Source organism: Cupressus sempervirens, chromosome 5, assembly GCF_028749045.1.
Source record: "Cupressus sempervirens isolate cs-2001-9-10 chromosome 5, ASM2874904v1, whole genome shotgun sequence".
In the NCBI taxonomy this organism is placed as follows: Eukaryota; Viridiplantae; Streptophyta; class Pinopsida; order Cupressales; family Cupressaceae; genus Cupressus; species Cupressus sempervirens.
Window position 1 is genome coordinate 947,795,392 of NC_143122.1, and position 27,527 is coordinate 947,822,918.

At 36.5% G+C, this 27,527-nt stretch overlaps 1 pseudogene; it reads right to left on the bottom strand.

Moving 5' to 3' along the window:
* Positions 1–13,855: 13,855 nt before the first annotated feature.
* Positions 13,856–26,092, bottom strand: LOC149559091 (1-aminocyclopropane-1-carboxylate oxidase pseudogene; annotated as a pseudogene).
* Positions 26,093–27,527: the final 1,435 nt, after the last annotated feature.

Consider the following 27,527-nt stretch of genomic DNA (forward strand, 5'->3'; position numbering starts at 1 on the left):
TATGTCTTTTGAGAATATTTTGAAGCTCTTCATCAACCTATTAATTTTCACTCTCAACAATCATTTTGATTCTTCTTTTGTAACATAAATACTTTGGACTCGTTGTAGAGTATACTATAAATATTCCTTCACTAGATACGATATAAAATTTCCCAATATTTTTATCATCATTTTGAATGTAACATTGAGTAGACCAAATATTATAAAATACTTATGTATAGATTCTCTCCCATGTTATAAATCATGTGATATTTTACCATATTTCTTTTAATATAAAACTCTATTTATTATATGTGCAATTGTATGTAATGCTTCTCTCCATTAGATTTCTAGTTAGATGACTTCCTTCAGCATAGTTATAGTTTCCTCCTAGATTATCTTAGTTGTCCCTTTTACTAAAATATTTTGTTGTGGTTTTCTTATTAATTAAATCTCTTTTAATGTCACAATTCTCACAAAAACATCAAATGCATCAAAAGTAAAATTTCCTCCTTTAACACACTCAATTGTGGATTTCCAACTTTTAAAAACTATATCTTAATCACATGTCTTTCACAAAAATGTCAAATGCATCAAAATAAAAATCTCTTGCTTTAGCAAATTCAAGCATGTAAACCTTCAATCAAATATGCTCTCAACTATAGTCTTAAACATCTTGAAATTCTATAGAAATAATACATAAGAACTCTTTCTTCAGGAATGATTCTCTTATTTATTTTCCTTTCAAATAGTTCTTATAGGTCATAATGTTTGTTTACCTATTCTAAGTAAGTTTCTTACTGGACATGATAAATTAATTCTCACCAAATTATCAAAATTGACATAGAAAATTAGCTTAATTCAAAATTTATAAAAATGAAATCAAAGTTTCTACAATTACAATAGACAAAGTCCAATTAGTAAATTTGAATAATATATCTAAGATTTTGAGAAAAAAATTATTAAAACAAGAATAAAACTCTCCATCTTAAATCAAATTATGCATTCAATTAGGCTATAAAGAGATTTTTTTTTTTAATTTTAAATAAGATAATTTATATGCTGTTACCAACACATTATCATTTTATTACAAATTGATGAAAACTCAAGTATATAAAATTTATAATTTTTTTGATAAAATATATTATGTCAGCCTTTAAAAAAAACAAATATATAACTAACAATAGACAAATTAGGTTGAACTTTGAAAAAGTTTTAGTGAAATTTCAATGGATTTACTAATATACTTTACCACTCAATATTTATTTGATTAGAAATGATTCTATCATAAATTTATTCATGGTGTTTCAAAAGTAAGTCAAAGGCAAAAGTAAAAAAGGTGAAGCTGGTGAACTTTCAATTCTTTTGCATACGTCTCTTCATCTGATCTTTCCTTCTCCAGGCAACACTTGTGAAACCACATTTACTATGGGAGTCTTTAGGCTTTTTTTATCATGGCTCTGGCCAGTGGTGACCCAGTTGTTTCTAGTGTGCATGCTACTACTTCGGACTGCCATGGCGTCACCTTCGAACGAATGCCCATGCAAGTTTGTCCCGAAGGTCTTTCACAAGATAATCTTGATATTATCCTTTCTTTGCAAGACTTTGATGCTACATGTGACTAGTTAGAGCACCACACCTTGATAGGGTATTTTGTGGGTCAGACTCCTAAAGCTATGCTCAAAGAATGGGTTAACAAGAGCTGGACCCCTCATGGGGTCCGCCTTGATATTGTGCAAAACCTTACCAAAGGTTTTTTTATTTTGCTTCGCCAACTCGTCACAAGTAGAGATGGTTTTTACTAATGGCCCTTGGTCTGTATGTTCTTCTCTACTTGTTTTCCAAAAGTGGTCCTGAGACTTTACTGTCTCCGATGATAAAAAGCTTAGGGTTCTTGTGTGGGTTGAGTTCCCAAGTTTACCCTTGCCATGTTGGCATTTCATTAAGTCCATTGCTCAAACCCTTGGCAAAATTGTCACCAAGGAGCTTGAGAAATTTTTTAATGCTCGATCTCAGGGTCGCGTTTGCATTGAAGTTGATCTTTCCAAGGATCTTTGTGATTCTATGGAAATACAGACTGGGTCACAAACCTTCTCTCGAAAGATGCTTTACTTGAACCTTCCTAACACCTATTATAGGTGCCATTCGGTGGAACACAAGATTTGTGATTGCCCCTTGGTTTGCTCTAGGGAAATACCTGCACCTAAAGATGTGCTTGTCAAACAAGCCAGAGGGAAAAAAGAAGATTGGGTTACTATTGGAAGCAAGGGCAAGGCTGCCTTGACCCCTTTTCTACCAAAAAAATCTTACATGATGGTTTTCGTTGTTCCTCCTATTCCCATAGGAGGGTCTACATTAGCTAGCATGGGGATGCAGGTGGCTTTGACAGTTCCTCCTCTAGGAGTTTCGCAGGTTTCAAACCCTACTAGCACGCAAGGGATCAAGGCCACCGCCAGGGCTTCTACCTTGGTCAGAGCTCACACTCCTCTTGTGATCTCTTCCATTTTACCACTAGCAACACACTGTTCTCGTAGTCCTCTTGGACATGTAGAGGTACTAGAGATAAAGTGACAGGTTGTAATTTCAGAGGATTTCTTGTCTGACTTTCACTTGGCTACTACCTTCTTGCAAAATAGCTACTCCTCTCTCGAGGATGAGGATGACATGGAAGATTTCTCATGAACTGCCTTTCATGGAATGTTTGAGGTCTTACAAAGCTCACCAGAAGTACTATGTATGGGATACCCGTCATAGACTTGGTAATTTGGATTTTTTGTCTCTACAATAAGTTAAGATCTCTGGTTTCATGCTTGTTACTACATGCCATGCCATTTGGCAGGATGGTGTTATGTTTTCCTCACAACATGATGCTAGCTAACGTGGTGTAGTTACTCTCCTATCACCTCGCCTTCATTCTGCTATTATTTCACATGGTACTGATCCTTCACATAGAATTGTTTGGCTTTTAATTTCCATTAACAATCACTCTTTTAGAATCATTAATGTTTATGCTTCCAATGATGCTATTGAAAGAGCCTAGTTGTGGGCCTAGCTAGCTAAAAATTTGCCTCCAGGTACTTGGGTCATGTGTGGGGACTTCAATATGGTAGAAGTGGCCTTTGACAAAGAGGGCATTCTACCTTTTCATTGGATAGCTAGGGAAAGAGTAGCCTGGTACTACATGCATAATATATTGGGCCTATTTGATCCGAACACTAATCGTCATTAGAGTAGTGGGGCCTGGCACACTTGGTCCAACTTTTGAGCTAGCCTAGATCATATATTAAAACATCTTGATCGTGCCATGATCTCTATGCAATCTTTTTTCTCCTTTTCTGAGGATCAAGATTTTCCTGTCATTCCCTTGTTAGATGTCACTTTATCTGACCACTATCCCATTTATTTTGGCATTACTTGGAAATCTACTATCCCCAAGGTAGCTAAGTCATAGTTTTTCCTCAACACGTCTGTGCTAATGTATGCTTCCACCATCTCACATATCCTCCGTGTCTGGAATTTGGAGCCACATCCACATTCTAAAAGGAAATGGATTCAATGGTAGAATGATGACATTGCCAGAAATGATTGATTCTTGTGCATCTATGGCTGTCAAGTTGCCATATTTCGAAAAGGGCTTATGTAGCTAACACCCTTTCCCTCAGAAAAGCTTCTGAGTCTCTCACTCTCAACCCCTTTGATGCAGATCTGCAAGTTTAGCTTACCAAGCTTCACCATGACAAGAAAGTTTCTGACAACTAGGCTGCCCATGGAGCTCAACTCAAGGCCCATCTCCACTGGTTGGAGGTTGGCGACAAAGCCTCAAAGGAATTTTTTCATGCTCTTCGTGCCTATTATACCAAAGTTGGGATTCAAAAACTTAAGTAGAGCATGACTGTTCTGTTCAATCTCGCCGACATCTTGCATGCATTTGTTCATCATTATGAGAATGTCTTTGCTCCGAAGGGAAATTTGGTTGCCCAAGAAGAAGCTTTTCAAAAATGCATCCTTGTTACTCCAAACTACCTTCCGAGGGAGCAACGTGCTTTCTATGAGAAACTTCTTTCCCTCGGCGATCTTAAAGAGGCTACCTTTTCTATGGTAGATGAAAAATCCCCTGGGTGTGATGGCTTTCCCTATGAGTTCTACAAACACCTTTGGGAGAAAATTGGCCCTGATCTGCACAAAGTCTATCTTGAAGCATATAACTCTAAAAGCTTAGGAGCCATTATAAATAAAGGAAATATTAAATTCATACCTAAGGCTAGTGATCTAGAGGATATATGCAACTGGAGGCCCATCACCCTTCTGAATGTGGCTTATAAGATAATTACCAAGGCACTCTCTCTCAAAATTAGGCACATACTACATCTAATTATGTGGCCTGAGCAAATTGGCTTCATCAAATCTAGATACATTCTTGATAACATTATTACTATCTGGGAAGGGATGGAATGGGCTCGCAAGTCCAAACAGAAGGCTATCTTTCCAAAGATAGATTTTGCCAAAGCCTATGATAGCATTGAATGACCCTTCATCCTAGCTATGCTCCAGGCTTTGGGATTTGGTCCCAACTTTATTCAATCCATGGAGATGCTTTCTAGTGATGTTAATGCTTGCATTACCATTAATAATTTATAGTTTGAGTCGCTCCATCAGACAAGGCTATCCTTTAGCTCCAATGCTTTAATTTCTTGCTGCTAAAGGGTTTGGGTACTTACTTGTTCACTCTATTTCCTCAAGATTGGTTCATGTTATTTCCTTGCCTAATTCTACATCCCAGCTTGTCAATGGTCATTTTGCTGATGATTCCTTCCTTACTCTTCTTGAAGAGGAGGAAAGCATCAACAATGCACTATCTTGTCTGGAGACTTTTTGTCAAGCCTCTGGCTCTATCATTCAATGGCATAAAATGCTCTGCTACGGCCAATATTTTTCACCAGTGCCACCTTGGCTCAGCCAATTTGAGTGGAAATGGGTCACTCATGGTGAATTTTTTTGCTTTCTTGGTATCCCTTTTGCCTTTTAGGCTTCACCTCTGGAGCTTTGGAATGTTGTCCTTGCTAAGATTGCAAAAAATCTTGATTACTAGATTACCAAGCCGCTCTCTCTTGCTAGTAAATTCCAAATTTGTTCTAAGATTCTGGTGGCCACCCATGTTTATTATTCTTCCTGCTGGGCTCCTTCCAAAGCTTCCTATCTTAAACTGGAATGCCTGCTCAGAGATTTCCTCTGGGCTTCTACTTTCAATCATCATGGATTCCACAAACTCAATTAGTATTTTTGTTGCCTCCCAAAAGAATCTGGTGGCCTTGGTCTACTTTCCACTCAAAAACAAGGTCTTGCTCTTTGTGCCAAGTGGATCATTCGAGCTATTACTGGAGACAAAGCTTGGAAGGTTATGGTTTTCCATTGCATTTCTTTTGGCTTCCCTATCAACAGACCTATGTGGAAGGGGATTAGTTTTCAAACCCTTCTCATCATGCGTGAAGATGTTGTCATACAGGGCTCATTTGTTATCAAAAGAATATGGAAAGCTTGGGACGCTATCAAGCCTTGGCTTCATTGGGCTAGGGATGACTTTCGTAATGGCCTCTCCTTGAATCAACAGAATATTTGGTGGTCTCCCTTGTTTTCCATTCAGGGTAATCGTCTTGCCAAGACCCAAGGTGCTAGTGCTCTTCATTTTTTCAAATGTGACATTAGAACAACCAAAGATCTCTTTTCTAGAGTCACTATGAGTTTTAGGACTTGGGAAGACATGTAAGTTCAGTACCGCCTTATCTGTGTAGATCGAAAAACTTTTGACTTATTACTTTCCTCCATCCCTGATCATTTGGAGCACAAGGTGGGAATTTAGTCTGGTCGTCCTTGGTGGCATGACTAGAAGTGGTATCTTGACACTCAATTTGCCAACTACAAGCCCAATAAGGGATACCAATGGATTTTTCCCCATCTTTCAAGTGTAGACATGCTCAACAATAGATGACATTTGGAATCTTCACTCAATGGCAAAAATGCTTTGATACCATCTAGTGCACTATTACTGAGCCCAAGATCGCCCACTTTTCTTGGTGCCTTTCCTTCCAAGGTCTTCCCCTAGTGCCTCGGCTCAAGAACTTAGAGGTTCCTAATCCTAGGTGCCCCTTCTATGGTCAGCCTGAGTCCTTTCTACATAATTTCTAGTTTTGTTAATGTGCGCAGAATTACTGGCATTGGATTCATGATTTTTTCAAGCCCTTTAAGCCCGAACCATTTTCATGGCACATGATCTTGCTAGGTGATTCCCCTATAATTCCCAAAAAGTACTCCTAGATCTAGCATACATTCAGGATGGAAATTTTGTTTACTCTGTGGAAAGATAGAAATGCTATTCTATTCACGCACAACTTTTTGGATGTTAACATTGCTATGTACACTAAAGCTTTTATTTGTAACAATGTTATTATGCAGATATAAGCACAAGCTAACAAAGTTTCCTAGTAAGTTACTCACCTACAACAGTTGCTCAACTACTAGGGCAATGCCCCTAGCACTATGGCTCGAGTACCTCTAGATGCCTTAGTAGACACCTCGACGCCTTGTGGCTGCCACTAGCGGTGTCACTCCTCAGGCCACCACTAGCACACTCCGTGCTCGCAGGCTTCCTACCAATGTTCTCCTAGTGGTGAGGCTATTAGTTGGAGGTGCTACTCTGCCTCCCCACCCCATGGTGGCTCTAGCTAGTCCCCAGCTCCTCCTCCTAGTGCTTGTCGAGATAATGCTGGCAAATGGCCCTACCTAGTGCTCGTGATCTCTCCTCTGCAACCTAAGGTCAAAGATGCAGAGGTTGCCACTAATCCCCCTACTGTTGTTGCTCCTGATGAAGGCTAATCTATGCCTAACTCACCCCCCAATATCATCAATGATTGGGGTTTCAATGACAAAGATGATCCTCCCCCCTTGGCTTCCATTGATTTGGTAGCTTGAGGTTGCTATATATGTTTTTTTTTTATATGAATAGTTGCTATATCCATCTGATGTCATGTGTTTAAATTTGGCTTAGGCCATTTGAACTCTCTCATGGGGTGATCTTGTATCCCTCGACCCTTTTTATGTGAATTGTATTCTAAGTATATTTTTTTAATAGAATAGGAGTATTCATAAAAAAATAAAAATAAAATTTGAAGCCAATCTAAAAATCAGTCTTTAAAAAGTGAAGATAGACATTAAAAAATTAGAAGTTATCCACATCAAAAGTACTTACAAAAATAAATTAATATTAAATAATTAAATTAAAATTAAAATTAAAATTAAAATATATTTTGATTTTTAATTTAATTATTTAATATCAATAAATGATCTAATCAAAACACCATATCTTTATAGACATTGCCCAACTTCTTTGTCTTTCTATTTATATTCTTTTGCACTATTTCAAAATATATATAGAGAGAGAGGGGGATGGTATAGCTCATGGCAATTCATGTGTTGTTATTGCTGCTTTAGAAATACCTCAATAATTCAATAGTAGTATCAGACACTATGTGATGAAATGACCACTCAATAATCTGCTAGGTGACACATTCTTTTGAAAAGGAAAGAATTGGAGACAAAGGATAATTAGGAAAACTCCATAAAACGTGCTTTCTTATCATATGGTATGCTTTATTGTTCAGGCAGTACACATTTATATAATGTACTCTTACATTGTAATCAACTACATAGTAAATCAATCAATCTCAATGTAAACAATACACTATAGTGGAGTAAAATGATGGAATGAAATAATTTCATGTTATCATATTATATTATACTCTTGTTTATGAAATAAAAAGGGACCAAACACAAAGGTTTGGGGCTTAGAAACCAAAAGCTGGTAACCAACGTATTACCAACAGTGACCAATAGCCAACAAAAAAACTAACTAAACTTCACAAAACCATGGAATAACTACCTTCAAAATAATTATACACTTGTTATTTTTGTATGCCATTACTATTTCCCAATAGAAAGCTACCAATATCTCAATAACATTTGCACTTGAGAATTTAAAACGAAATATTTCTCCCATACATTCTTCTCATAGCTTGATAGGAATCATTGCAATTATGCATAGTATTCAGCTAACTGTATATCATTCATAGTATCCAAGAATGAGAACTTTAGAAAAGTTACAAAATATTGATCTCCTCCATTATTTTCAACCATGGGTTGAGTTTTAGGGCTAGGGCCCTAGCTCGGTTGGCTAAATCTTCCCTGTTGCAGGGGGTTGGTCACGGGTTCTAGTCTCCCTTGTCCTCGTGGTACCAGTGGGCGTGTCGTGCTAGCGCTACCGATCACGTTAAAAAGTTTACCAAGCGCACTATAGTTTATAGGGGGTTTGTGTTGCACCAATTCCTGCAGTCTAAAAAAAAAAAAAAAAACCATGGGTTGAGTTTTCCTTTTCCTGCAAAGAGATGTAGCAGAGTGGAAAATTGCATTGAAAGAAGGACTACATATATATATATATATATATATATATATATATATATATATATATATATATATATATATATATATATATATATATATATATATATATATATATATATATATATATATATATAAGTTATTTATTTGTTGTAAATAATAACTAGCTAAAATGGTTTCAATTTTCAAAACAACTTGATCAAAATTATGTTAACTTTTCTTCTATAAATTATTGTTTATTTTATTATACAATATAATTGATCAATAGATTTGTTACATTGTTGGAAAATATTTTTAATATTTGACCTTTAGGTATTGTAGTTTACAATATCAATAATTGAATAAAGTTAGCAATTATGGAACACCAAGTTAATTTTACTTGAACAACAGAGCTGATACAGGATAGAGAATACAAATGTTAATTATAGATATACATTATTGAAAAATTGTATGTTTAGTGTAGCTCAAGAAAAATATTTGATCTTCATATTTTATTTTTGTAACAAGATTGAAAAAAAAGTGCCCTTTTTAAGAAAACAAGAATTAACTACATTTTTTTATATTAAGAGTTTGCCAAAAATGGGGGCTGGCCTAGAAACAAAAAAACAAAAAAACAGCATAACTATAGACAAAACCCACCTGAGCAATATGTAGGTAACTAAACATAACAAAAAAGAATTGAAACCATAGAGAGCTACCTCTCCTTCGTATCTTTGTTAGGTCTTTCCAGAACCACATAGAACTAGTCATCTGCTAGGAACCAATACAAGAAACTCATAGTATCCACACCAACATATGCACCAAACTTGTCCTTCTCAACATGAAGGAGATGGAGGGTGGCGGCTCTCAAGTGCATAATTTTGACACTAAAATTGATAACCTCATCAAATATTTGGTCTAGGTTGTCTCCTCATGAGCCTCTTGGTGCTCTCATTAACCACAACATTCTCCTCAGTACAACCTTGAACACCAATTCCAAGATCCACCTACAAGTTATTCCCATCTCTTTTGGTATAATTCATGTATTTATCATGTTGACGAGTACGACGGGTGATGATATCAAGGTCCCTCTTTTTCATCCCCAACATTGGTAACCTTCAGGGTGTAGGTTTCAATTTTTAGGGTGTAGAAACATGGGAGGGCATGGTACTTAGATGGGTATCCTTAAGACTACAATAACCCCTCTTTCGAGGACTCTAGAATAATATTCTCCTCATCATCATATATATACTTCCCTCTATGAGATTTCCTTTTATGTGTCTTAGTGGGTTTCTTATTCCTCCCACTATCAATAGAGTCCAAGTTAATTATGTACTCCTTTTCCTTGGGATTGTCATGCTTCAAGTTCTTCCTCTTCTACAGGGATCTTCTTTTACCTTCTTTGACCATAGTGTCACACATAGTAATGCTAATATCCTCTCCATCTTAATTTTTTGAAGCATGAAGGAGGAGGTGATATTTTGGTGTTTAGTGTGCACAAATGAAACATAAATCGTAGGGACATGGGGAGTAGAAGTGAGGAGTGGGAGTAGAAATATAAACTACATTTGATTTAGTGATTGATTTCCATTTGATAAAAATAAAAATCACATTTTTTTTAATTTAGTTGTCACCAAAGACTTTTGCAAATTCCAACTAACAATAGAAGCAATATGAAGATGGAGATTGAAATTATGTTATACCACTTAAGTATGAAAGGTCACCTAGAAGAAAAAATCCTACATTGTCCTACATAGAATACTCAACACTTATTATGCTTGATGTCCCTTCTTCCATGTGATAGGTTCTTTGGGTAAAAGTACAAAATCTGTCACATTTTTATAAAAGAAAAGCTAACAACATCAGAACTATTAAACTTCCATAACAAATTAAAAGTGATATCTCTTATTGAAATTTCAAGATAATGTAAATTGATGAAGTGTGTAGAGATGGATATAGTTTATATCTATTATTTTTTAGTTTTTCTTAAAAATTATAATACATTTTGACATAAAAAATATTCCAATCTTTGAGTTGTTGAAAAAAAATACAAATGAAACAGTCTAATTCTCACCACAAAACTATATACACATAAGTATTTTTTCATCCATTAAAAAAAACAAATAGATTACATACATAGCTAGTGCAAAAAGAAAGAAAAAATGATCTACAATGTATACTTGTGCATTATAACTATTCAAAGTTGGACTTGCAGATAAATTTTTTTATCTAGTCCCTTAGATCCTGGTTGGTCTCTTTTTGGATGTCAATAAATTTATCTTATCTTATTATCCCCTATAGCACTTTCTTTATCAAATCTATCCCAATTATGTAAAAAATTAGATATTCTTGAAGAAGACTCTTTGTGCATACTTTGTGCATTGTAACTATTTAAAGTTGGACTTGCATGCCAATTTTTTTCTCCTATAGCAACTTCCCCTATCAAAACTATGTCAATTAAGTAAAAAACTAGACATTCTTGAAGAGGGCTCTTTTTTAGTATAGTACAGAGGTTTTTAAATTTTTTTTGATATCATGTAGCATTTTTTCCTTTTCCCAGATGAACTTCTTGTTGAATGTTTAAATATTAAAATATATTTCTATTATAATACATTAGATCTAGTCAAAATTTCATTAAATCTATATGAACATGAATTTGCCTCAAAGCTCCCCAAGAGGGTATTATTAGTTTTTTCAAAAACATGATTTTCCATGTGAAAATTGGTTATAGAAGTCTAAAGGTTTGCGATTCTATAGAAATTTGATGTTGCATAAGCAATTTTGTTTCAGCAAAAACTCCTTATATAAATATGTATTCAATTTGATTGATCTAAAATATATTTCTTATATTTACTCAATTCAAATGTTTGGCCTAACTTGTTTCAGCAAAATCGATCTTGGCACATGTAGATTTTGTGGTGTATAGTCAATGCCACATATGTATAAAATTGGTCTGACGAAAGTTGGATCTCTAACATAGGTCAATCTTTACTTTATCATGAGATGTTTCTAGACTAAATCCATTAATTTTTCCCCTTGTACATGAGCCAAATATATATATCTTTTATCAATGTTATTCATAGGTACTTTCAGCAATAAATGGATAATAAATAGTTTTGTCTTTAACTAAGGTTTCTTAACATCTTTGAAGGCATGACATCTAAAAGAAATAATCTCATCATCAAAATTCTAAACTCAATTCTTACTTCTGTAGAATCAAGGACCCATTTGGTTGCAGGCATAGGAATGGAGAACATGAATGCATATTAGGAATAGGAATGACTATTCCAATAAGAACTATTTTTTGGAATGGGTATAAACTCATATTAGAGGCAAAATGGGAATATATATTCATATTCCCTATTTTAATTTATGAACCAAATGGAAAATATAATATGTATTCTTAATTTTCTTTTCCTATTCTAGCAACCAAATGGGCCCAAAAGAACCATTGTTAATCTCAATTTCCACAAAGATGTGCATAAAACTTCTTTCCAAAAATGCAATCAAAAGAGCTCAAAGAATTGGAGGGATATCAACATAAATATTTGAAGTCCCTAAAGATCTATTGTAAAATGAAGAAGATGAACTTGAACAAAGCTTTTAGATCTTATGATCCATTTAACAAGAGTAAACCTCATAATATGTTAAGATTTAGTGAAAGGCTAACATGATTATGAAAGTAACATTCTCACTTAAAAAATATTTGTTTCTCAAGCATTTTAGACAAAATCAAAAAATTAAAAGTATTTATAACCAAAGTAATCTCCATATACCGTTTTTTTGCATATGTTAACTTGTGTAATTGTCTAGAAAAAAACCATGGAGACTCTAAAATCAATAAAACATATAAACTGAAACATATGTAATAAAAACAAAGAGTTCTATTTGTTACAATGTCAAGATTAATATCACAACATAAAAGAATCTCCACTTATTCAAACAACTTGTTAATAAAAATAATTATCAAATATATTATTATTATATTTAATATAGATGATCAAAAGAACATTCTCCCATAAGATCCTTTAAAAAATAAGAAATACACCTCTAGTCTTCTATAGAACCCTACCACGTGTAGATGCCTATATCCAAAGAGCACCAAGGAACCACTACATTATATAAACCCAACCAAAGTCTTCACACCAATAATAGAACCAAAATTATCACACCAAATTGTTGGAATATTAATTACTGTTGGTCGTTTCTCCCTAGAGCCAAACACCCTCCTACCACCCGTGATGGATTGTAGAATAGTCATAAACATGAATGCAATAGGTGAAATTTTGAAATCTAAAAAGAGGGGGGAAAATATGAAAAAAGGTATGTTTTTTATTTATTCATTCATGGTGTGTGCGTTCAACAGAATAGAGAAAACTGTTGGTGTAAATAAGTATTTACTTATTACACTTACTTAAGTTTTACTTAGGTTAATGCATTATTTAATTATTTTGCATTATTTTATTATTATTTTAGGTGAGACACTTAGGAGTTTGTGAAATCTCATTGAGTTACACAACTCTAACTAGGCACATGGTGTCTACAACAAAGGAGTATGCATCATTCACTTGTTGTCATGGTGACAACACAGTTTTCCACACTCCTCATTTAGCACATGTTGTCTACTCCACTGATTTTCGTGCTACACCATTGTAGTCTTATCCTCACATCATCGCACTTAATCCCGTGCTTAATGGAGGATAATCCATATCTAGTGGACATGTGCCTGGTTGTATGACATGTCATGGTGCTAACTTCTAGACATTCTAGAAGCTCTCCTGAGGCCTTTATATTCAGGCACTCCTAGTGTACTCAGAATATGTTGGTTGTATCCAATTATTGAATGAATATCATCATTCTTATCATACTCTGCCTATTTTTGTCTACTGTGTGCTATTGTTGAGTTCTTTTGTTCTTGCGTGAATTCTGGCCTAAGCCAAATTCTTACATTGTATCAGAGTTGAGGAGAATTCTCATCACCTAGCTGTTTGAGACCTTTCATGCTTTAGCACATCAATTTCGGAGGATCCGCAAAAATTGGGAGCATCTACAGCCAAATCTGACCTCTCCGTTGCGTTCAGAGTGCTGAATCGGTGAAGATTGACTATAAATTCGCCTATCTTGGATGAAAGTTGATCGTGAGGCAAATTTTTTGCAAATCGGCACCCGAAGGCACCGATTTGCAAATCGGGTATGATTGTTTCTTTGATCTGATTATTAATTTTCAGATCTGATATAATTTTTTTCTCTCCAATATTGGGTCTTTTTCGAAAAAAAAATTTCGAATTTATTGCCCAATTAATTGTTTAGTCAGAAACAAAAATTTTTTTTTGCCAAACCGGGCAGTGACACCCCGGCTCGGCGATATATATTGGTGGTGGATTTTTGAATTAATTTACGCAAGGCTTAATTGATCTAAGCGGGCCGCACCTGCGACACCACCGACAGTCTATACATTTCTGGCAGATTCAAACCCAGAGTTCTCAAACGGGGCACAAATGAACCTCCAACTGGCAACACCCTCACACCGGCGAACACAAACATCCAGACTTGTCTTCGTTTGAAGACTCTGCACAACGACGACGCTTTTTGCCAGTTTCCAACAACGCAGTAACCTCCGACAACCACTGTAGCACATTCCGGCAGGTCTACTATGACATCCCTCTGTGACAGCACATACCCCGAGAACTAATCCGCGCACGACACGTGGAGCCCCTACCAATCACAAGATCCAAATCAGCAGCTGTGTCAGCATACAGTCAGTGCCGATTCATCTGCCAACTCAGATCCATGGAAGCAATCCACATGGATTTTTCCGTACGATCCGTACAGTACAAAACTCCAAGTTAGTAGCCACGTCAGCCAGTGGGCCAGTTTTCTGCTGACGTCATCATTTTGATGACCTAAAAATTGACGCCCGTTTGGTCATCATCATAGGCCATTTTATAACTGCAGCGATGGCCGTATGACCATCGAATTCAACCCTAGGTTTTGCTGGTGCAACCCCTCACCAAATTGATTTTGGTTTTGGCAGTCCGACTTCAAGAGGCCATAACTTGCACATCCAAACTCCAAATCAGGTGCCATTTTTTTTGAAATTGGGTAAAATTTTCTAAATGTTTTAGTGGTGCAGCTATTTTTTGGTTCTAGTGCATGGATTTTTCAGAATTTTCATTTTTTGTCGACTGTACCTGAATAATCCTGCATTTTGCAACTTCAACTGCTCCGTACGGGCACATCTGGAGTCGAAAACAGGTTCTATTTTTTTTGAAAGTGCATATTTTTTTGTCTACTTTTCAGGTCTGGCATCAGATTGTAGTGTTGTATGGACAAAATTGTCACTTTCAGAATAGGGCCTTTCTTTGCTTTGTAATGCTTCAGTATTGTAGCACATTGTAAAGTTTTAGATTTATACTCTATTGAGAAGTTGTAACAAGAAAAATCAAAAGTCCAAAATGGCCTACTTGGCAAGTGGCCCATTGTAATCGCACTACTGATAAAGTGCCCAAAGCATCTATTTTGGGGGGGTTTCTTGATTTAGTGAAAAGGGGGGTTATTCTTGGTGTTGTGTTCTCTCTTTTCTGCAAATTTCTTTCATTTTTCTGCATCATGGGCAACTTTAAGTTTCCTAAGTTAACTCCTCATAACTATGCTATGTGGTCTATAAAAATGTTGTTATCACTTAATGCATAATGGAGTTTCACAATATGTAGATGGTACTCTTCCTAAACCAGCAGGTGATAATGTATCAACAAGTGAAATTTTTGAATGGGTAGCCATGGATAGGAAAGCCCTAGGTGATATATGTTTGGGGGTAGATGATAAGATTATGTATCAAATCATAAAATGTATTACATCCAAGGAAGCTTGGGATACCCTCGAAAGCCTTTATGGTAAAGTGTCTGAAGAAGATGTGTTTAAAATAGAAGATGAGCTAGTTTCCTTAGATCCTAAGTCGTATGACTCCATACAAGACTTCATCATCAAGGTGAATGAATTAAGGACAAAGCTTACTAATTGTGGGAATTCTATCAAAGATGAGAGACTGATCTATCTTATTCACAACAAGCTGCCATCCGAATATTCCACATTTGTATCTTCTTTTAACACCTCAAAGACTACCTTAGGGTCTGCCTACAAGAAAGTAACTTTTGATGAATATGCTAAACTATTGGATGATGAAGAAAAGAAGTTGAAAACAATGGGAATTCTCAAATCACCTCAGACCAAAGCATTGGTGGCCAATGAGGGTTCTGAACATTCAGCTGGACAATCTTCAAACAACGGAAAGGGTAAGAAGAAATGGAAGAGCAAATCTGAGGATGCAGAAAAGATAACACCTCAATCCAATCAACAAGGTAAGTCCTCGAATTCCAACAAGAAAGGGGACAACAATAATAAGGAGAAGAAGAAGTGTGCTTATTGCAAGAAAAAGGGTCATGAAGAGCATGATTTCTATCTTAAAAAGATTGATGAATTGACCAACATCATGAAGAAACATAATGTTCCATTGCCTAATTCTTACAAGGAGAAGGGATCTTCTTCAGAATCAAAGAACAAAGGGCAAGCACTCATGGCAAATGCAAACTCTTCGAAGGAATGGATATTTGACTCAGCTACCTCATATCATATGGGTTCTTCATAGGGGGATTTTTCTTCATTGAATAGCTCAAGGGTACCACAAATCTTCATGGGGAATGATAGAAAAATGGAAGTTGAAGGAAAAGGAAATGTGGAAATGGAAAATGGAGAGTTTCAAGAGGTTCTCTATGTTCCAAACCTAAGTTCAAATCTCCTTTCAATCTACCAAATTACACACCTCGGAGATGGACATAGAGTTGAGTTCCTTCCTGACTCAGTTCAAGTGCACAGTCTTAAAGATAATTCCTTGGTTGCAGTAGGGAAAGTGAATGATCACAAGAGGTTGTACTCTTTCTTGCATTTTGCATCCAAGACTCCTTCCAAGGCCTTTTTATCACAATCACATTCGAACATGCAATTATGGCATGAGTGGTATGGTCATCTTGACTATTGCTATCTTCAGCAACTTTGCACATACCAAATGGTCAAAGGTCTACCTCAAATCAACTTTTCTAAGGGTAAGTGTTCATCAGATTTAGTGGATCTGCATCCAGAGGGGAAGTTACAAAGAGGGAAGTCTTCTAGAGCATCAAGTGTTCTTCAAATGGTTCACATGGTATTAGCAGGTCATTTTGCATTCAGCCAGGGTCGCTACATACTTACCTTAGTTGATGACTTTTCAAGGTTCACTTGGGTCTACTTTCTGCATAGTAAGGGTGAAGTTTTGGATGCATTTTTAGACTTCAAGGCTCATGTAGAACGACAATCCAGAAAGGCCATCAAACTACTCTGCATGGACAATGGAAACATGGATGTGAACAAAAGACTTAAGGATTTTTGCAGACATGAGGGCATTGATCTTCAGATTCCTTCAGCATTCAATTCGCATAAGACAGATGTTGCAGCTTTGAGGATCTGAACTCTTAAGTCTATGGCAAGTTGCATGATTCATGCCAAGTCTCTAGATCCATCATTAGAAGTCAAAGCAATCTCAAGTGCCACTCACATTCTTAATTGTTCTCCTCATCCAGCCTTAGATGGAAAAACTCCTTTTGAGGCATGGTGTGGTAGAAAACCTATTGTGACACACTACAGAGTCTTCGGTTGTCCTGCATGGGAAAACAGATCTTCCAGGGGTTACAAGGCACAGAAATCTCGGCCTTTTACTTTCATTGGTTATGAAGACAGTATGAAGGCATATAGACTTCTTGATCCTGAGACACATTAGATTTTTGTGGAGAAGGATGTACATTTTGAGGAAAGTTCTCCGAGCTTGTCCTCTACTCCTCTTCGCACATCATACCGTGTGGATACTAATAGTGACACCAGTGATAGTTCTTCAACAGCTTCAGATATGTGGAGTTCTGTCGACAGATACAGTGAGCGGTCACTTCCTCAGTTCAGTTCACATGCATACATCGCCACAGTGATCGGTCCAAAACAACAGGGTACATTCAGTCTTCCAGATACAGGTTCAGTGACAGATTTGGGAGACAGTATTCATGATCTGCCTCTTCTTCTTAATGCAGAATTACCTTCTTTAGTTGTCATGGGAGTTTCAGACTCTCTTGTTCATTCTCTACATGATCAATCCTTACAGGTTGAAGTGAATGTGGATACTTATGATCAGCAGTTGCAGTAGGGTTCTTCATCAGTTGCAGGGACAAACAATTCTTTAGGACAGGTTCTTCAGCCAGTTGAGCAGGTTTCAGAGACATCACTTATCCATGGGATTCTTTCCACACATAGCGGAAGCATCTCATTTGTACCCTTGGCATGTTTTCTTCCTAAGGGGAGGAACACCATTCTGCAGTCTTGGATCAGCTTCTTCATTGGAGCATTCACTGTTCGACATTCTTCTTTGGGGGGGGGAGCCCATTCTGTCTCTCTACCTCTTCTCATCATTCTCTTATGTATATATTGGATGTATTTCATAATGGGGGGGTTTTGATTACTCCATCCATTCATGCATCCTATCTATCTCTCTTTTTGGGGGAGGGTTTTTCCCATGAGGTTTTCCCTCTTTCCCCGCTTTATGAGAGATTGCATATCATTATATACATGGGTACCTAACATGGCCTAGTAGCTGGGACCCATCTTGCATTTCATCCTAGATTGCGTAAGCTTAAGGGCATTCCCCTAACTTGCACTTAAGGGGGGGTGTTGGTGTAAATAAGTATTTACTTATTACACTTACTTAAGTTTTACTTAGGTTAATGCATTATTTAATTATTTTGCATTATTTTATTATTATTTTAGGTGAGACACTTAGGAGTTTGTGAGCTCTCATTGAGTTACGCAACTCTAATTAGGCACATGGTGTCTACAACACAGGAGTATGCATCATTCACTTGTTGTCATGGTGACAACACAGTTTTCCACACTCCTCATTTAGCACATGTTGTCTACTCCACTGATTTTCGTGCTACACCATTGTAGTCTTATCCTCACATCATCGCACTTAATCCCGTGCTTAATGGAGGATAATCCATATCTGGTGGACATGTGCCTAGTTGTATGACATGTCATGGTGCTAACTTCTAGGCATTCTAGAAGCTCTCCTGAGGCCTTTATATTCAGGCACTCCTAGTGTACTCAGAATATGTTGGTTGTATCCAATTATTGAATGAATATCATCATTCTTATCATACTCTACCTATTTTGGTCTATTGTGTGCTATTGTTGAGTTCTTTTGTTCTTGGGTGAATTCTGGCCTAAGACAAATTCTTACAAAAACATAAAGAGTAGAGTGTTCAGTGTTTTTGCACATCAGAGAGAAGTTGCAGAGCAAAGAGAAGTTGCAAAGAAAGTGATCAGCAGATTCAATTTTTTGCAGGGATAGAGGAAGTTTATTTCGTGACAATAGTTGCATGTGCTTCTTTGTGTCGTCCTATAAGTTCATAGTTTGTTGTTTGATTCGTCCTGTTGAAGTAGTGATTGCTCCAGGCATTGTAGTATGCAGCCATTAGAGCTATAAGTTTGAAGTTCTAGGGTTACTTTAGGGTTTTCTGGTTGAAGCTGAATGCTCTCAAATTTTTTAATGATTTAATCTAAGTTGAATAGAAAGTAAGTAGGCATACTTGAATCCATTGTTTTTTTTTCTTCTATTCCTTGCATTTGAAAATTTTATTTGAAAGCTTCAAGTTTTGGCTCTCTGATTTTAATGGTGAAAGTTATTCATGTTATAAGTCTTCACTCGATTAAGTCTTGTTAAAGGTTTTATCTCTACTATGTCTACCGAGTTCACTCGGTATCTTCATCTACCTAGCACCACCCTACTATGGCTACCAAGTTCACTCCGCATCCACACTACCAAGCTCACTCGACATCCTTTGGCTACCAAGTTGTTTGTTCTTCATTTACCGAGCTCACTCAGTAAACTCTCATGCCACTCGGTTTCTTAGTGTTTACCGAAAAAAATTGTCACTCGATGATTGTGAGTGCCGAGAAATTTTTTTTTGGTTTAGGGTTGTGAATGATTTTAATTTATATTTCTCACATGGTATGAGAGCTTTGAGGCCCCACATCCAAAGTGAGTTAGGGCAATTTTTCTTGGGATTTTTGACATGGCAGGAGATGCAAGAAAGATATGGCACCAACCACCAGCCTTCAATGGACAAAAATTATTATACATGGTCAAAGAAAATAAAAGCCATAATGGTTGCTAATGATTTGTGGGAGTTTGTAGTTAATGGGTTCAATGATGTGACAAACCTAGCTCAGTATGCTACCCTCACAAATGCACAAAAGACTCATTTGAAAGAGTCAAGGAGAAAGGATGCAAAGGCATTAAGTTTGATTGAAGTAGCAATGACAGAGACTATATTCCCAAAGATTGCAGTAGAAAATTATGCAAAGGAATCTTGGGATATCCTTGAGACAAACTTCAAGGGGACTAATAAAGTCTATATAGTAAAGCTACAGAATATAAGGAGGTGGTTTGAGAACCTTCAGATGAAAGAAAATGAATCAATTGTAGAATTTAGTTCAAGGACCTCCAATGTGATTAATCAACTAAAGTTAAATGGAGAAGATTATAAGAGCAGAGAATAGTAGAAAAGATATTGAAGAGTTTACCTCATAAATATGACAATTTGGTCATGACCATAGAAGAGGCAAAAGACCTCACTATTTTGACAATGGATGAGTTGATTTGTACTCTTCAAACCCATGAGCATAGGATCAATAGATCCACGTCTTCTTCTTCCCAGGAGCAAGCATGAAAGGCTTAGTCAAATCCAACAGGAAGGGGGAAAGGAAGGAATGGCTCAGGCAGAAGCTCTAGAGGTAGAGGCCAAAAAAATGGAGGACAAATAAATGTTGCAGTAGAAAGCTCAAGAAGATCAGATGGAGCAAGTAGCTCACAAAATACTTCAAGAGAAGGTAAGAAAAACTACAACTCAAATAAGAGTAATGTAGAATGCTACCACTTTCATAAATATAAGCATTATGCAAATGAATGTTGGAAGAAGCAAAATGATCAGTCAGGACAAGCAAATGTGGTTGATGTGAAAATGAGAAGTGGCAACAATGCCACTGCCTTCATCATGTGTAATGTTGGTGAAGAAGGAAGTCTTGAGGTTTGGTACCTCGATAGTGGTTGTAGCGACCACATTAATGGTAATGAAACCTTTTTTTATTCATTGATAAGAGTTTCAAATCTGAGATTAAAATGGGTAACAATGGAACCCTACCAATTGTGGGCAAAGGATCTATTATGGTCTACACCAAGAAAGGTGAGAAGAAGGAAATACAAAATGTGTGTTTTTTCCCTAGTATGAAGCACAATTTGATGAGTATTTGTCAGCTCATTCAAAATGGATACAAAGTGATGATGGAGAATGACATGTGTGTCATTCATGAAAAAGGTGGGAGTAAGAACCTACTTGCAGCAGTTCAAATGACAAAGAATAGAATGTTTCCTTTGAGCATAGAGACATGTTTTTCATCTCAAGTTGGTGTTGCACCTCCCACACAATCAACTCTAAGGAGTGTGATTGAAGGCCCCTCACGACTATGGCACCTCAGGTATGGTCATCTAGGCTATGCTGGTTTAAATTTATTGTCAAAGAAAAGAATGGTAGAAAGTTTTCCACCCATAGGAAATTCATGTGACAAGTGTGAGGCTTGTATTTTGGGTAAGCAACATAGGCTTCCCTTTAATTCTAAAATTTTTAGGAGGGCTAGATATCCATTAGAGTTAGTGCATACTAACCTAGTCGATCCTATGCAAGTTACTTCCATTGGGGGGAGTATTTATTTTATAACATTTATTGATGATTTTAGTCATAGGACATGGGTGTATTTCTTAAAGAATAAATCTGAAGCATTTGATACATTTGTAGAATTTAAAGCCCAGGCTGAAAGAGAATGTGGACACTATATCAAGGTCCTAAGATCAAATAGAGGAGGGGAGTATACCTCCAATTCTTTTGTAAATTTTTGAAGGAAACATTGCATAAAGGAATAGCTCAAAGCCAGTTATACACCATAGAAAAATAGAGTAGCTAAAAGAAAGAACATGACAATTGTTGAAATGGCAAGGAGCATGATGGAAGAGAAAGGTCTCCCAACTGAATTTTGGGGGGAGGCTATGGCAACAATAGTTTACCTTATTAATAGGTGTCATAAAAAGGCAATCCATGATAGAATTCCAATGGAAGCATGGTCACGAAGAAGATGGATAGTTGAACACTTAAGGGTGTTTGGATGTGTTGCATATGCACAGGTACCTAAAGAGCAAAGGAATAAATTGGATGACAAAGGTGTGAAGTGCATCTTCATAGGGTACAGTTTAGAATCAAAGGCATACAAATTGTACAACCCATTGAACAACAAGATTATTCTCTCAAGAGATGTGGAATTTTTAAAAAATCAGTCTTGGTATGGACAAACTGATGAGTCACCTAGCACATCAAGTAAAATGCCAATTATGAGTGAAGAAGATGTTAATGAACATCAAGAAGAAGGAGTAGATAGAAGAAAAGGAAAATAGCCTTGGTCATTGCTAAGCTCCTCTAGGCATGACTGAGTGTCAATGCCAAGTAGTAGCAGTGAAGATTCTGATCCCACACTCGCCTCCCTGTTACCAAGAAAGACCAAGAGTCTTAGGGAGATATACCAAGATGAACGGTATGAAGATTATGATGAGTGTTATTTTTGGATTATTTTCTCATAGTGATCCAATATATTTTGAAGAAGCTATTAAGGAGAAGAAATAGTGTAAGGCCATGGATGAGGAGATAGATGCTATAGAAAAGAATGAGACATGGAAGCTAACTGAATTGTCTCCCAAGAGGCAAATGATTGGAGTGAAATGGGTCTATAAGACCAAATGCAATGCTAAAGGCAAGATTGATAGGCATAAGGCAAGGCTGGTAGTCAAGGGCTACAAAGAATTGTATGGCAAGGATTATGATGAGACATATGCCCTGGTTGCAAGAATGGAAACCGTGCGTGCTATCAGAGCAGTTGCAACTCAGTATAAATGGAAGGTATACCAAATGGATGTGAAGTTTTCCTTCTTAAATGGTGTATTCAAGGAAAAAGTATATGTAGAGCAGCCACCTGGTTATGAAGTTTCCGGTGAAAAACACAAAGTATATAGATTGAAAAGAGCTCTTTATGGGCTCAAGCAAGCTCCAAGGGCATGGTACAGTAGGATTGACTCATATTTGATGAGCAATGGCTTTAGCAAAAGCAATGGTGAGCCTACTCTCTACATAAAGGAATCAAATGGAAATGTGTTGATTGTTGTCTTGTATGTAGATGATTTGATTTTTACTAAAAATAACAAGGCTCTAATTGGTGAGTTCAAAGAGGTCGTGAAAAATGAATTTGAGATGATAGACCTAGGTCTCTTGAAGTAATTTTTAGGCATAGAAGTAAACCAAATGCATGATGGCATCTTCATCTCTCAAGAAGAGTATGCAAGGCAGATCTTAGAGAGATTTAAAATGCAGAACGTAAGGTAGCCCCCACACCAACAATAGTACGTCTGAAGTTGAGCAAAGAAGACTCTAGCAAGAGAGTTGATCCAACACTATACAAGAGTATGGTTGGAAGTTTAATGTACTTAACTGCAACTTAGCCAAACCTAATGCATGCAATAAGTCTGATTTCTAGATTTATGGAAACACCAAAGGATTCTCATTGGCAAGCGGGAAAGAGGATCCTAAGATATGTGAAAAGTACTAAGGGATTTGGAATTTTGTATACTGTAATAAATAATTTCAAGTTGGTGGGTTATATAGATAGTGATTGGGCTGGAAGCATAGATGATAGGAAGAGCACTTTTGGATACATGTTTCATATGAGATCGGGTATAATTTTATGGGCATCAAAGAAGCAATCTATTGTTGCTCAGTCTACAGTAGAGGATGAATATATAGCAGCAAATGCAACAACATGTCAAGCTATTTGGTCAAGGAGGATCTTGATAGATTTGAATGAAAGGCAAGAGGATGGAACCAAAATTTATTGTGACAACATCTCATCAATTGCATTGTCCAAGAATCCAATCTTCATGGGAGAAGCAAACATATAGAGATCAGATATCACTTCATCAGAGAGTTGGTGGAGAATGGAGATATCAAAGTAGAATTTTGTAAGTCTGAGCAGTAGCTAGCAGACATTTTTACCAAGCCATTAGGGATTGGAACTTTTGTACACCTAAGAAAGTGTCTTGGTGTAGTTGATGTGGATCAGTAGTGATCCTTGTTTGTTTGGCTCGGGACAAAGGGGGAGTGTTGGAATATTAGTTGCAGTTGGTCATTTCTCCATAGAGCCAAACACCCACCTACCACCCCTGACGGATTATAGAATAGTCATAAACATGAATGTGGTAGGCGAAATTTTGAAATCTAAAAAGAGGGGGAAAATATGACAAAAGTTATGTTTTTGATTCATTCATTCGTGGTGTGTGCATTCAGTAGAACAGAGAAAACACATAGAGTAGAGTGTTTAGTGTTTAAGCACATCAGAGAGAAGTTACAGAGCAGAGAGAAGTAGCAAAGAAAGTGATCAACAGATTTAGTTTGTTGCAGGGAAGAAAGAAGTTTATTTCATACTACAGTTGCACGTGCTTCTTTGTGTCATCTTATAAGTTCGTAGTTTGTTATTTAATTCGACCTATTGAAGTAGTGATTGCTCCAGGCATTGTAGTATGCAGCCATTAGAGCTGTAAGTTTGAAGTTTAAAGTTGAAAGTTTTCCAATTTGAAGTTCTAAGGTTACTTTAGGGTTTTTTGGTTGAAGCCAAATGCTGCCAGATTTTGTAATTATTTAATCCAAGTTGAATAGAAAGCAAGCAAACATACTTGAATCCATTATTTTTTTCTTCTATTCCTTGCATTTAAAAAGTTTATTTGAAAGCTTCAAGTTCTGGCTCTCTAGTTTTAATGGTGAAATTTATTCACATTATAAGTCTTCACTCGGTTAAGTCTTGTTAAAGGTTTTATCTCTACTATGTCTACCGAGTTCACTCGGTATCTTCATCTACCAAGCACCACCCTACTATGGCTATCGAGTTCACTCGGCATCCACACTACAGAGCTCACTTGGCATCCTTTGACTACCGAGTTGTTTGTTCTTCATTTATCGAGCTCACTCGGTAAACTCTCCTGCCACTCGGTTTCTTAGTGTTTACCGAGCAAAACTGTCACTCGGCAATTGTGAGTGCCGACCAAATTTTCTTTTGGTTTAAGGTTGTGAATGATTTTGATTTATATTTCTCACACAAATAGAAAATTAAAATTGGGAGAGTTCGTCCTTGCATCATAGGCATGGAAAGACCCCATAATAAAAGCAAGGCCTTTTCATCGCAAGCACAAAAGCAAAACCTTCATGCAGTAACTGCAATATGCCTGCTCTTGTACAAATTAATCAAAACTACCTCAACAAAAGAGTAGAGTTCATAAATAAAGATGAAGTGACATAGAACTTCCAAAACGCCTTGAATATCTCGATCTGGTCCACCTTTGAGACATTAACCATTCATCATTACTGCATTTGAAAAGAGGTCATCCAAAACTTATCCATACAATTTTAATGATTCCTACAAATGCAAGCAATCGACAAAAATTCCACTTTAGACAAAGGGAACAGCAAAAGAAATGGAGAGTCATGACAATTCAATTACATACGCACACAAAATGAACCATTCATTGGGAAAGCAAGTTTGCAGACAAAAAACCATTTAAGAAAACCAGTATAAACGTACATTATACTTTTACCATACTATAACAGTCGGTCACAAACTGAAACCAACAACTAGTACAAAGATTCTCGCTATATGTACCCGTAAATTAAAATACCGTCTATGGTATTTCAGTGCGTATCAAATATATACTAGAGCATTCTACTATACTCACATAATTAAGAGAAATATAAGTCTCGTGAATTTGCACACCCCTAGATGGAATATTGTCAGTTTAACATGCTTGTTCAGAAAGTGCTCGCATGGCTTCAAATCATGGCTCTTTGGCATCAAATTTCTGCTGGTTGTAAACATTCATATAATCCCCAAAACAGAACTTTGGATCGAATGCAGAAACTTGCTCTCCTCCATTATCTTCAACCATGGTTTGGGTGTTCTCTTCTAGGGCAAGAGAAGCAACAGGATAGAGGAGTGCATTGAGAGACGGATTATAGAAGGATGCCACCGATAGCCGGTTTCTATCTTTGGTAGGAAGAATGCGATGCCATGCACTCTTGTATTTCCGTCCACTCACAACTTCCAACTGGTCTCTGATGTCTATGACTATGGAGTAAGGCAGGGGCTCCACATCAATCCATTCTCCCTCACTGAGCACTTGGAGCCCAGGGACCTCATCATCTTGGAAGAGAAGAATGTGGCCACCTGCATCTGTGTGAGCTCGCAGGCCATCTATCAGATCTAGTCTTGAGCATGGCGGATGGTGACTCACTTTTGTGCCAAAGAATGGCTTCTCTCCTCCTGTAAATGCTTCCTTTATATAACTCTTCTCCAGCCCCAAGTTCAAGCTTATTATCTCCAGCAGTCTCCCTGCAAGTTTGTAGATTTCTTGCTGGAATTCCTCCATGGTTTTCCTACACATAAACAAAAACCCATTAATTTGATTCTCCATACCAGTCTTGTTTTCAAGAAAAGAAAACCAATACCATTCATGATTTCAAGAAAACTGTGCTGATGTACGGCGAAAATTGGCTCACCGGATTCTGCTGCTATTTTAGTTTCCTCATGACATTAGGGTTTGTTTTATGTTATATGCTATAGACTTAACTCTCGTAAACTTAAAGATCCCATGAACCCTATGAACCCTATCAATAACTAACACTTGGCTTGAACTATTTCACTCAGCTTCTATATAAGTTCTTTAATATTCTACTATTGCTCCTTCATTGACTATGCAATACTGATACTTAGTCAAGTGTATCCTTTTGACTTGTTTCAACTCTTAGCTTTGTATAACTATCTTCGATACCTCACGTATTGAGTCAACAACATAATATCTTGTCAAGGACTAACTTATCAAGTGCCCATTGTATTTCCATAATACTTGCCACATCTTAACTCAACCTTTCACTACGTCATTTCATGATCTCTTCTTTTCAAATCAAAAGACATTATTCTCGTCTAATCAGGCCACCTTGAGCATCTTCTCTCAAGAATAATAAGAATAAACATCTACATGAAGAGGAAGGGTGTCCTCCTAATAATACTTCATCCTCTATAGATGAGGGATAGGAGTAACTTCATTCTTTATGTAGTGATAAAATGAAGCATAAGAGTGTTAACTATTAAAAAAAATCAAGTGCAAAATTAATCACATGTACATCTATGAGCTATATCACTCACATGAAATTTCGAGTGATGGTATTCAAACCATCATCCTAAAAGCCATCTCTAACCATAATATGTTTTCTAATGTACAATTCCAAAAATAAGGAGAAAACTATTATCAAACTTGTGATATTGGAGTATAATCATAAGAAGATCATCATCATAGATTTTGACTTTGCAAAAAGAAAATCAACATCAAGGGTTAAGTCTATTATGACAGTGAGAAATCAAGAATCATTTCAAAATGAAAAGAGTTTTGATAGAATGTTTAGTTTTATCATGGATTATACAATGTTAAAAACCAAACCAAGACTTTTTTGGAATCAAATCACAAGAACTTACTATTTCCTGCCATTTGTGAAGCTAAATTTAGTACTCAATGGTAAGAAATTGGAAAAGGAAGCACTATTATGCAATAAATAAAAAACACAACTAATGAGAAATATAACTCAAAGATAAAGATAAATACCATCTTTATAGAGTTAAGAAATACAAAAAGTTAGTTGAAATAAAAATAATATAAGGAATAAAAAGTATTGCAAGGAAAACTAAGCTTACTAGCAACCCAACAAATATAATGCACTCAAAAGAATTAGAAAATGAGGTGGGACCATAATAGAAAGAGGGGTTTATAGTATTAGGTAGAGAGACAAGCTATATGTACACCTAAGAAATAATTTCATAAAACAAGAGCTAAGTGAAGTACCATCGGATCACTA